This window comes from Lissotriton helveticus, chromosome 3_2 (genome assembly GCF_964261635.1).
Source record: "Lissotriton helveticus chromosome 3_2, aLisHel1.1, whole genome shotgun sequence".
Taxonomy (NCBI): Eukaryota; Metazoa; Chordata; class Amphibia; order Caudata; family Salamandridae; genus Lissotriton; species Lissotriton helveticus.
The window spans coordinates 45,250,730-45,258,734 of NC_136062.1; the positions used below are offsets into that span (position 1 = coordinate 45,250,730).

Consider the following 8,005-nt stretch of genomic DNA (forward strand, 5'->3'; position numbering starts at 1 on the left):
GGCGCTCATGTAAAGCGCTCCGATATCTTGGGGTCGAGTTCAAGCAGTATAAAAACTGCAACAACAAAAAAAGATAATAAGTGGCTGAGGTGGGATTCGAACCCATGCAGCTAGAGTAAAAAGGTCACTGGCGTGCAAAAATACAAGGGCTGAATATACGGTGCTCAACTACTAGGAGTGGCCCGGCTATGCCTCAAGAGGGTGTGGCTTAACGGCCAGATCGGCCGACTTTGAAGCTGCGGATCCAGGTTCGAGTCTGGCTAGAGGCTCAACATCAGTGTGATTCTGGGCAAACCACTTAATCTACCCGTGCCTAAAAAACACATGAATGTTTCTTTCCATAATGCAACTGGCGCTCATGAAAAGCGCTCCGATATCTTGGGGTCGAGTTCAAGCAGTATAAAAACTGCAACAACAAAAAAAGATAATAAGTGGCTGAGGTGGGATTCGAACCCATGCAGCTAGAGTAAAAAGGTCACTGGCGTGCAAAAATAAAGGGCTGAATATACGGTGCTCAACTACTAGGAGTGGCCCGGCTATGCCTCAAGAGGGTGTGGCTTAATGGCCAGATCGGCCGTCTTTGAAGCTGCGGATCCAGGTTAGAGTCTGGCTAGAGGCTCAACATCAGTGTGATTCTGGGCAAACCACTTATTCTACCCGTGCCTAAAAAACACATGAATGTGTCCCTCCATAATGCAACTGGCGCTCATGTAAAGCGCTCCGATATCTTGGGGATGAGAAATGCGACACGGCGGGCAGGGGAGGGGCGGAGCGGGGAGAGCAGCATGAGGGTGTGAAGCAGCAGGGGCCTTTGAAGTGAAGCTAAGCTTCACTTCAAAGGTGTGGGAGGAGTACTGCTGGTGATTGACTGGCGATTTGATGATGTGCACGCGCATTTTAGGTCAATGCGCTTGCGCATTGACTTAAAAGCGCACAGGCACAGCATCAAATCGCCAGTGGAATCGCCAGTTAGGTAAACTCTCGATAAGCCCCTATATATCTCGCTCCCGCTCAATGCGCATGCGCATTGAGATAGGTCGCTCGACCTAAAAAGGGGAAAAAAATCCATCCATCCCTTGCAAAAAATCCATCACCATTCATCTTTTAATTAATTTGCTTGGCACAAAGCAGCATGAGAGTAAACATAAACTGATCCAAGTTATTAAAATGTATACTGCCATACTTCTATTGTCCCTAAACCAATTTGTATATGAACACTGATAAATTACCATCCGATGACCCCCTGTTTTTTTACACTTACCATCCATATCTCTTACTCTGTGTGCTCTTACAGGTCTCCCGCCAACCAGTTTGCACACAGCATTCCTTTGTAAAGCCCTTAAACCCTGACTCTGTGTCATTTTTCCATGCCTATCTCGATTATCTATAAGTTCCTTTATCAGATACTAAGTAAATCATTATGTATTCGCTTGGCGAATATTATTCAAAAAGGTCTGTGCTTTTTCAACTCCAGGAAACAAGTCAAACTACCACTTTTAATTTGGCTGAGTGAACAAGAGATGCCTCTGCATGCACATCTAGAAATTGTATATCATATTTTTGAATTCTCCCCATCTGCGTGTCATATCTAAGTATTCCTTTTGCACACCATAAGCCCTCTCACAAATAGCCTTCGTATGGATAAGTTATTTAACCTTGCAATCGGAAAAATTGATCAGAAAACTTGGAATTGGGGAAATCTGCAAGGGGACTCTGTGTTCTCCCATTATTGTCAAGTCCTGCATATATTCTGGGGACGCCTCTATTTTGGAGTTCAGGAAGTCTTGAATTATTTTCCAAAGTGCAAGAAAATGCCTCTTTTGCATGATTACTCCGAAAGCTTTGGACTGATGCTGCTGGTTTTCGACTCTGAGAGTGCACTGAGACATACCAAAGAGGCCTCAGTGCTGGTGTTCTGACCTTTGAAACATGCATGTCTGACTGGCTCACCCACAATTGGCATGGGTTAACTTATACACCTCGAGTATATGGTACTGAGAGTACCCAGAGCATGTAAGTTAAAGTATCCCTTGTGAACTGCAGCTAATATTGGGCTACACGAACGTGCCACAATAAAGCATGACTCCCAGACTGCCTTTGCTGGCTGGGAGAGGGGTTTCAAATTTCTAACTCGACTTTGCCATTTAAAATGACAAAGTCCAGACCTTTTTTTTAATATATATGTAAGTCACCCCAAAGGCAGGCCTATGGAGGCAGGGTCACTATATTAAAAAGTAGAACATGGGTTTTTACATGTTCTTGTAGTAAAAACTCCAAATTGGTTTTGTTGTAGAAAGGCTTGTAACCCCATCAGTGGTTACAGGGTTCCACACTGACAACTCAGCTGTGCTAACTTCTCAATAGGACTAAAACAAGCTTTACTCGATTTTTTGTATGAAAAATCATAAAAGCGGTCAATAACGTTTAAAACCCATCATCTCACATATTTTTAAAAATACAATTCATTTCAATAGCGACAAATTATCCAATATCTCAGGGTTTAAGTTCATCACAAAATATCAGTTACATTAACTCAATTTTAGACCGAAATATTTTTCTACGTTTCATGGTAATTTTTAAAAGGAGGCAATTGCATTTGTAAAACATTCATTTTCTAAAAATTGCAGAGTTAAAAACGCTGGTCTACATTGTAACCATCCCCCTAATCGTAAAATTGGTAGGATCCATCTCCTTCTTTGCATTTTATAAAATTTGCAAAATAAAACCACTTGAATTGTCAATACCTGGGACTGTTTGTCGCATGGGCAGCTGCATAGCGTATTCAACCAATTATTTGGGAAGCTAATCAAGCGATGGAAAATCCCAAATCTGAAACGGGTCTGTACAAATCTGTCATAACCACTTAAAGTGTACTTTATATATGGCTGTATAGTGTAAGTGGTTAGTGTCAGTGGGTGCGATTGTGCCAACAGTTTAATTGCTTCAAGAGTGAATCTATTTGCCTCCAGGTGTGTCATACAGATTCCTTTAAACTCTTTACTGGGGACAGAATTTATGGAACCTGGAGAGATTTAGTACTCAGGGTTACCGAGATGATCGTACATAAACTCGTTTAGGTATTTTAACGAAGGGATCTCTGTAGCCTGGTCCAGCTTCATGCTGTCGCTAATAATATCACAATTAAACCAGTTTTAGGGGAAGTCCAAATCCTGTGCCACAAGAGAACAGGTTGGGCTTTAATAATATCAGAAATATACGGAATACCCAATTCAGTATGGCAGTTATAAGTGGAAATGCAGCCAGGGACCGCCAAAAGGAATTTTAAGAAGGCATTTTCAACCTGCTGAATAGATACCCGAGTCAAATTTAATGTAACTTTTAAGTAAAAGACAACTTTAATAAGTTGCCACTCTGTTGCCCAAAGTTTATGGTTGCGGACCAAAGAAAGACTTCTGTCTCCTGAGGGGAGGTGTAAACGACTGTCAGGATAGAACACAAAAGGGACTGCTGTTGGAAGAGGTGTTACCTCTTCCTGGCAGGAAGGCCAAACAGGGTATAAGGCCAAAAGCTGAGCTTCAGAGTGGTAGTCTTCTTTGAAGGGCAACTGGTTGACACATAAGAGGGGGTCTGCACTTTTGTTCTGGTAGACAGGTTGGCATAGGAGCTGGGGTAACCATTGCCATACCAGTTTTCCAGCCTGCATATACCCTCAGGTATCCATACCTTTAGGGTGGGCAACCAATCCCCACACACCAAGAGAGGCATACTGTCATCTTGGAAGTTGGAAAAATATTGCATTCTGGGATAGCTAGATGCCACACTTTGCAGGAAGTCATCATCAGGCGAGAAGGAACCTAGAAGCCCATTGGCATCCCCAGAAGGCAATTTCTATGTATAAATATGGCTTCCAGACCTCAGATCATGTCTGCACCAGAAATAGGACCAAAAGAAGGACTGCCCTGATGTTACCCGGATCTAGCAAAAAAAGACTGCACCAAAGACTGGACTTCACCTGCTGCTCTTGGCCTAGCAAAAAGAGGACTGTTCTTGTGGTGCCTTGCTTGATAAGTCATCACGAGCCCCTGAGAGGAGGATTGACTCCAAGGGTCAGTTGGCTGCCTTCCTGTTACAGCTACGGGGCCACAAAAGCTGAAGAAGCTTGCCATGGCGAGTTGGTAGCCACAATTGCTTGACCACCGCTGACCATCGAAGAGGAGCTTAAGAGATAAAAGTCTCAACACTCAAAAGTTTCACCGAGTCTGCTGGACCCGGGTGAGTCGTCGGAGTGCAGTTTGTTTCCCCAAGACTGACACTAACCTCAGTTAAAGGAAACCGCTGGTGTGGCGTAAATGGAGACCAGTAGACCAGTGGCAGTTATTTTTTGGCTGGCCATCAAGCCCTTTGGTCAAAGTCGCCTCACCATGACCAAGGACTGGCTCCAGGAGGACCACCGTCACTGGATCAGCACCCTTCCTTATTCTGCATCTCTTACATCTGGACCACTCAATTGAAGTCTATGGCGGTTTGTCCATGGAACATCGACCTGGACTGGAGACTGCTTCGACTGTAATGTAACTGTTCTACTAAGCCTTACTGACCTCTGTGACTCGCTCCTTGCTGGAGCTGGTCACCCAAAGTGGGCCTGAGTAACTGAACACAACTTTATAAATGTTTTCATACGTTTTGAAAGTAACTCCTAACTGAGGTAGTTACCATTGCTTGTTTGTGATTCGAGTGAAAAGCAGTGATTTACCATACACTGAATAATTTATATCGATGGAACCCTCTGGTAGATTTTGTTCGTTTTGGTGTCTGAAAATTCATAAAAATAAGACCCATTTTTATTAACTGGTGTTGGATTTCCTTTGTGTCATATTTCTTTCTTGTTCAACTGTTTTTGTACTTCTAAATGCTTTGTACCTAATTCTTTATTACCGCCTTCCTGCTCGCAGCCACAGCTACCCAGGGTTGCGCTAAGGTTTTACAAATGAGCCTGACTGGAACCAAGACAGATTTGTGAGTTTACTTTATTACACTGTAAGGTCGCACAGTCGCGCAATATAATAAACCGCTTTCAAACACATTTCCTCATGCTTATTCCATAACTGAGATACCTCTCACTCAAGCTGTATAGTTTGATCTGTAATTCTGGATAGTTTATCCTCGCATTCAGAGACACAGAGTTCGGCCATCTCAATTCTCTCCATCAGCTGGGTCATCTTATTTTCCATTTTGTCTAAGCATCCCGTGAGTGGGGTGTAACATGTTTTCTTTAAAATGCTTCAGCTCTCGTATTGGCCCCAAAATATTTTTTGCAAGCAATAGCAACTTAGAGTTCACAGTCTCGATCAGATTTGAAAATGTATCTAAATTAGTGATAATCTCTTGCGGGGCTTTCTCGGGTGATGGAGAGGTAACAGCTTGCAACGAAACATGTACCTACTGTGAAAGATAGGAAAGTTTTGAATTAGTCTCAGGAGTCATGTTCTTTTCTCAGGCTTCTGGTTATATATCAACAAAGGTAGGTGGGACCAATATAGTGTGCACAGAACCAGCCAAAGTGTAAACCACAGGTGAACGGTCTCAAAGATGGATATAAAACCATACAGCCCTTTTGTTGTCTGATTGACATCATTATTATAAGCTGTGGATGGAAATGGAGAGCAGAGCAGATGGGGAAGACAGACTCAGTGTCATTGCTCAATACTTTGAGCGGGTGGCGACATCAGAAAGCTGCATGTTAGGGCGCACCAGTCTTTCGGCTCGTGACGACCCAGCCTGCAGAGCGAGGCAGCGGCGGCACGTTCATCCCCCCGTCCAGTCATGAAGATCTGGGCCTCTGAGCACGTCTTTGACCACCCATAGGAGACTGTCACAACAGCCGCTATGCAGAAATACCCCAACCCTATGAACACCAGTGTGGTTGGAGTTGATGTGCTAGAAAGGAAGGTAGACACCACAGGAAAGCTGCACAGCGCGGGGCTGCTGAGTACGGAATGGGGCATGCCCTCTGTGGTCAAATCGCTAATTGGTGCCACAAGAACAAAGACCTACATCCAGGAGTATTCAGTTGTTGATCCTTTTGCAAAAACTATGGAACTCAAGTCCTCTAATATCACATTTACAAATTTGGTGTCTGTAGATGAGAGGTTGATATACAAGCCACAAGATCCGGGAAAGACGGTGCTAACCAAGAAGCAATCATCTCTGTGAAGGGGGTCAGTCTCAGCAGTTATCTCGAAGTGTTAATGGCTAACACAATATCTTTTAATGCTCATAAAGGTCGTGATGAAATGGAATTGGTGATCAGTAAATTGAATTCTGAAATTGAAGACCTGAAAGCATCGGCACGGGGAAGCATGCGGGCTTCCATAGTAGCAGCAGCATTTGTGGATGAATGATGACGAGGACCTGCAAGAAGTAGCAAGGTGTAGGATCCAGGAGTAAACCATTGCAGCTTCCTTCCATGCCATAAAGCTATTTATTTATATTTTGTTATTTAAAGACACATATCTAATATAAAGAAGTTTTTAATAATGGACGTATGGAGAGAAGCTGCTGTCGTATGGAACACTTGGAGAACCTGCCGGAGCTTGACCGTTTTGCGGGGTCAACTGGAGTACAGACTTTGCAGAGCACAACAAGTTCATTGCACTATGTGCAGATGACCACGGATATGATAGAAAGCCCTTTCACCAAGACAAACCCTAGTACATGCAAGGGTAAATAAAGGCTGCTTTCAAGACTACAGTTGTGGTTGTGACCAGTTATGAGTATACAGTGCCATTTATTCATTATTAACCTATCATGGTTGTTTTGGGACCAGCCACTCATTTCAATAATCTCCATTTAAAACCGTTTGTTAGTTTATTTTTTATCTGCATTGGTTGAAAGAAAGGTTTGTTACTTGAATCCTCTAAAGGGAGAGCAGTGCATTGTAACCTAGCGTACATCTTTCTGGGTCTTGTTTTGTTGATTTGATTTCTTATATGCATACGCGACCACAAACTGACTGGCGTTTGGTCTCCAAGTGAATTTGTATGGCATAATGTAACTGGGCAGTGGCTTGTTTTGCTCCACCATCGTTGTCGTCATTGCTGGGCAGTGTTGCTATTCTCAGCAAATTGGTTACTCTTTGAAGATGTAACCACAGACGCCGAATCAGGTTAGCGAGATGTTGCCTGCACTGCATATTCGGGCACATGGCTCGCCTTGACGTCCAGCCCCTCATTGGAAAAAATTTACAAGCACTTAGACTCGCATCAAAACTTGAAATTCGGTTCGCTTCTTCACTTGATTACATGTTTTGAGCTATCCATTGTGCAGGAACCTTTGCCTCAGAGAAAAACATGCATGCACCTAGTCTGGGTTAGTTTGTATACTGCTCCCTTGAAATGAAATACGTACTGTAAGTGGTATTTATTTGTATAAAACTATTTTTTTATTGACTGCTAACATTCTAGTCTTAATTTTTATTATTTTTAAGGTAAACATGCACAGTTTTGCCAAGCATTTATCTGAATAGAAATGGTTTTGATTGTGGTGCCTTAACGTACTTTATCTTCCGATCAAATTGTCTTCAAATGTAACACCTTTTCCTTGGGGTTGCCAATTCTAGACCAGGGTCTACATAGGTGAATTAAGCCATCAATATGTATCAGTCTGGTGGTTTCATGCACAGCAACTTTGCAGCTAGACAGTCAAGCAGATTACCCATTGATGTATGGTAAATCTATTCCCTTATACTTAACAATCTCCTTCTAATCATAAATGTATGGCTTATGGAACTGGAGGTCAGCAGTTTGTCGACCTGTTGGTAAACGTGCCCTATGGGCTTGTGCCCTCTCAAACATACCTCCTGCACCTACCTACTTCTAAGTGTCAAGCCAGTGTTCCGTGACCTCCAAGTGGAGGCCTTACTGCTAAGAAGGTCATTTAGCTGGCTTATGGCTCTCGTACAGAGATTGCGGAGATGCAGTCCAACAGGTGTTATGCAGTGGTTTGCTCCAATGCCCAGTCTCTGGTTATGGTCTATATCAAACAA

The 8,005-nt window shown here is 43.1% G+C and overlaps 1 pseudogene; it reads left to right on the top strand.

Annotated features, from left to right (window-relative positions):
* The first annotated feature begins 5,757 nt into the window (after window positions 1–5,757).
* On the top strand, window positions 5,758–7,416 carry LOC144826207 (PRELI domain containing protein 3B pseudogene; annotated as a pseudogene).
* Window positions 7,417–8,005: the final 589 nt, after the last annotated feature.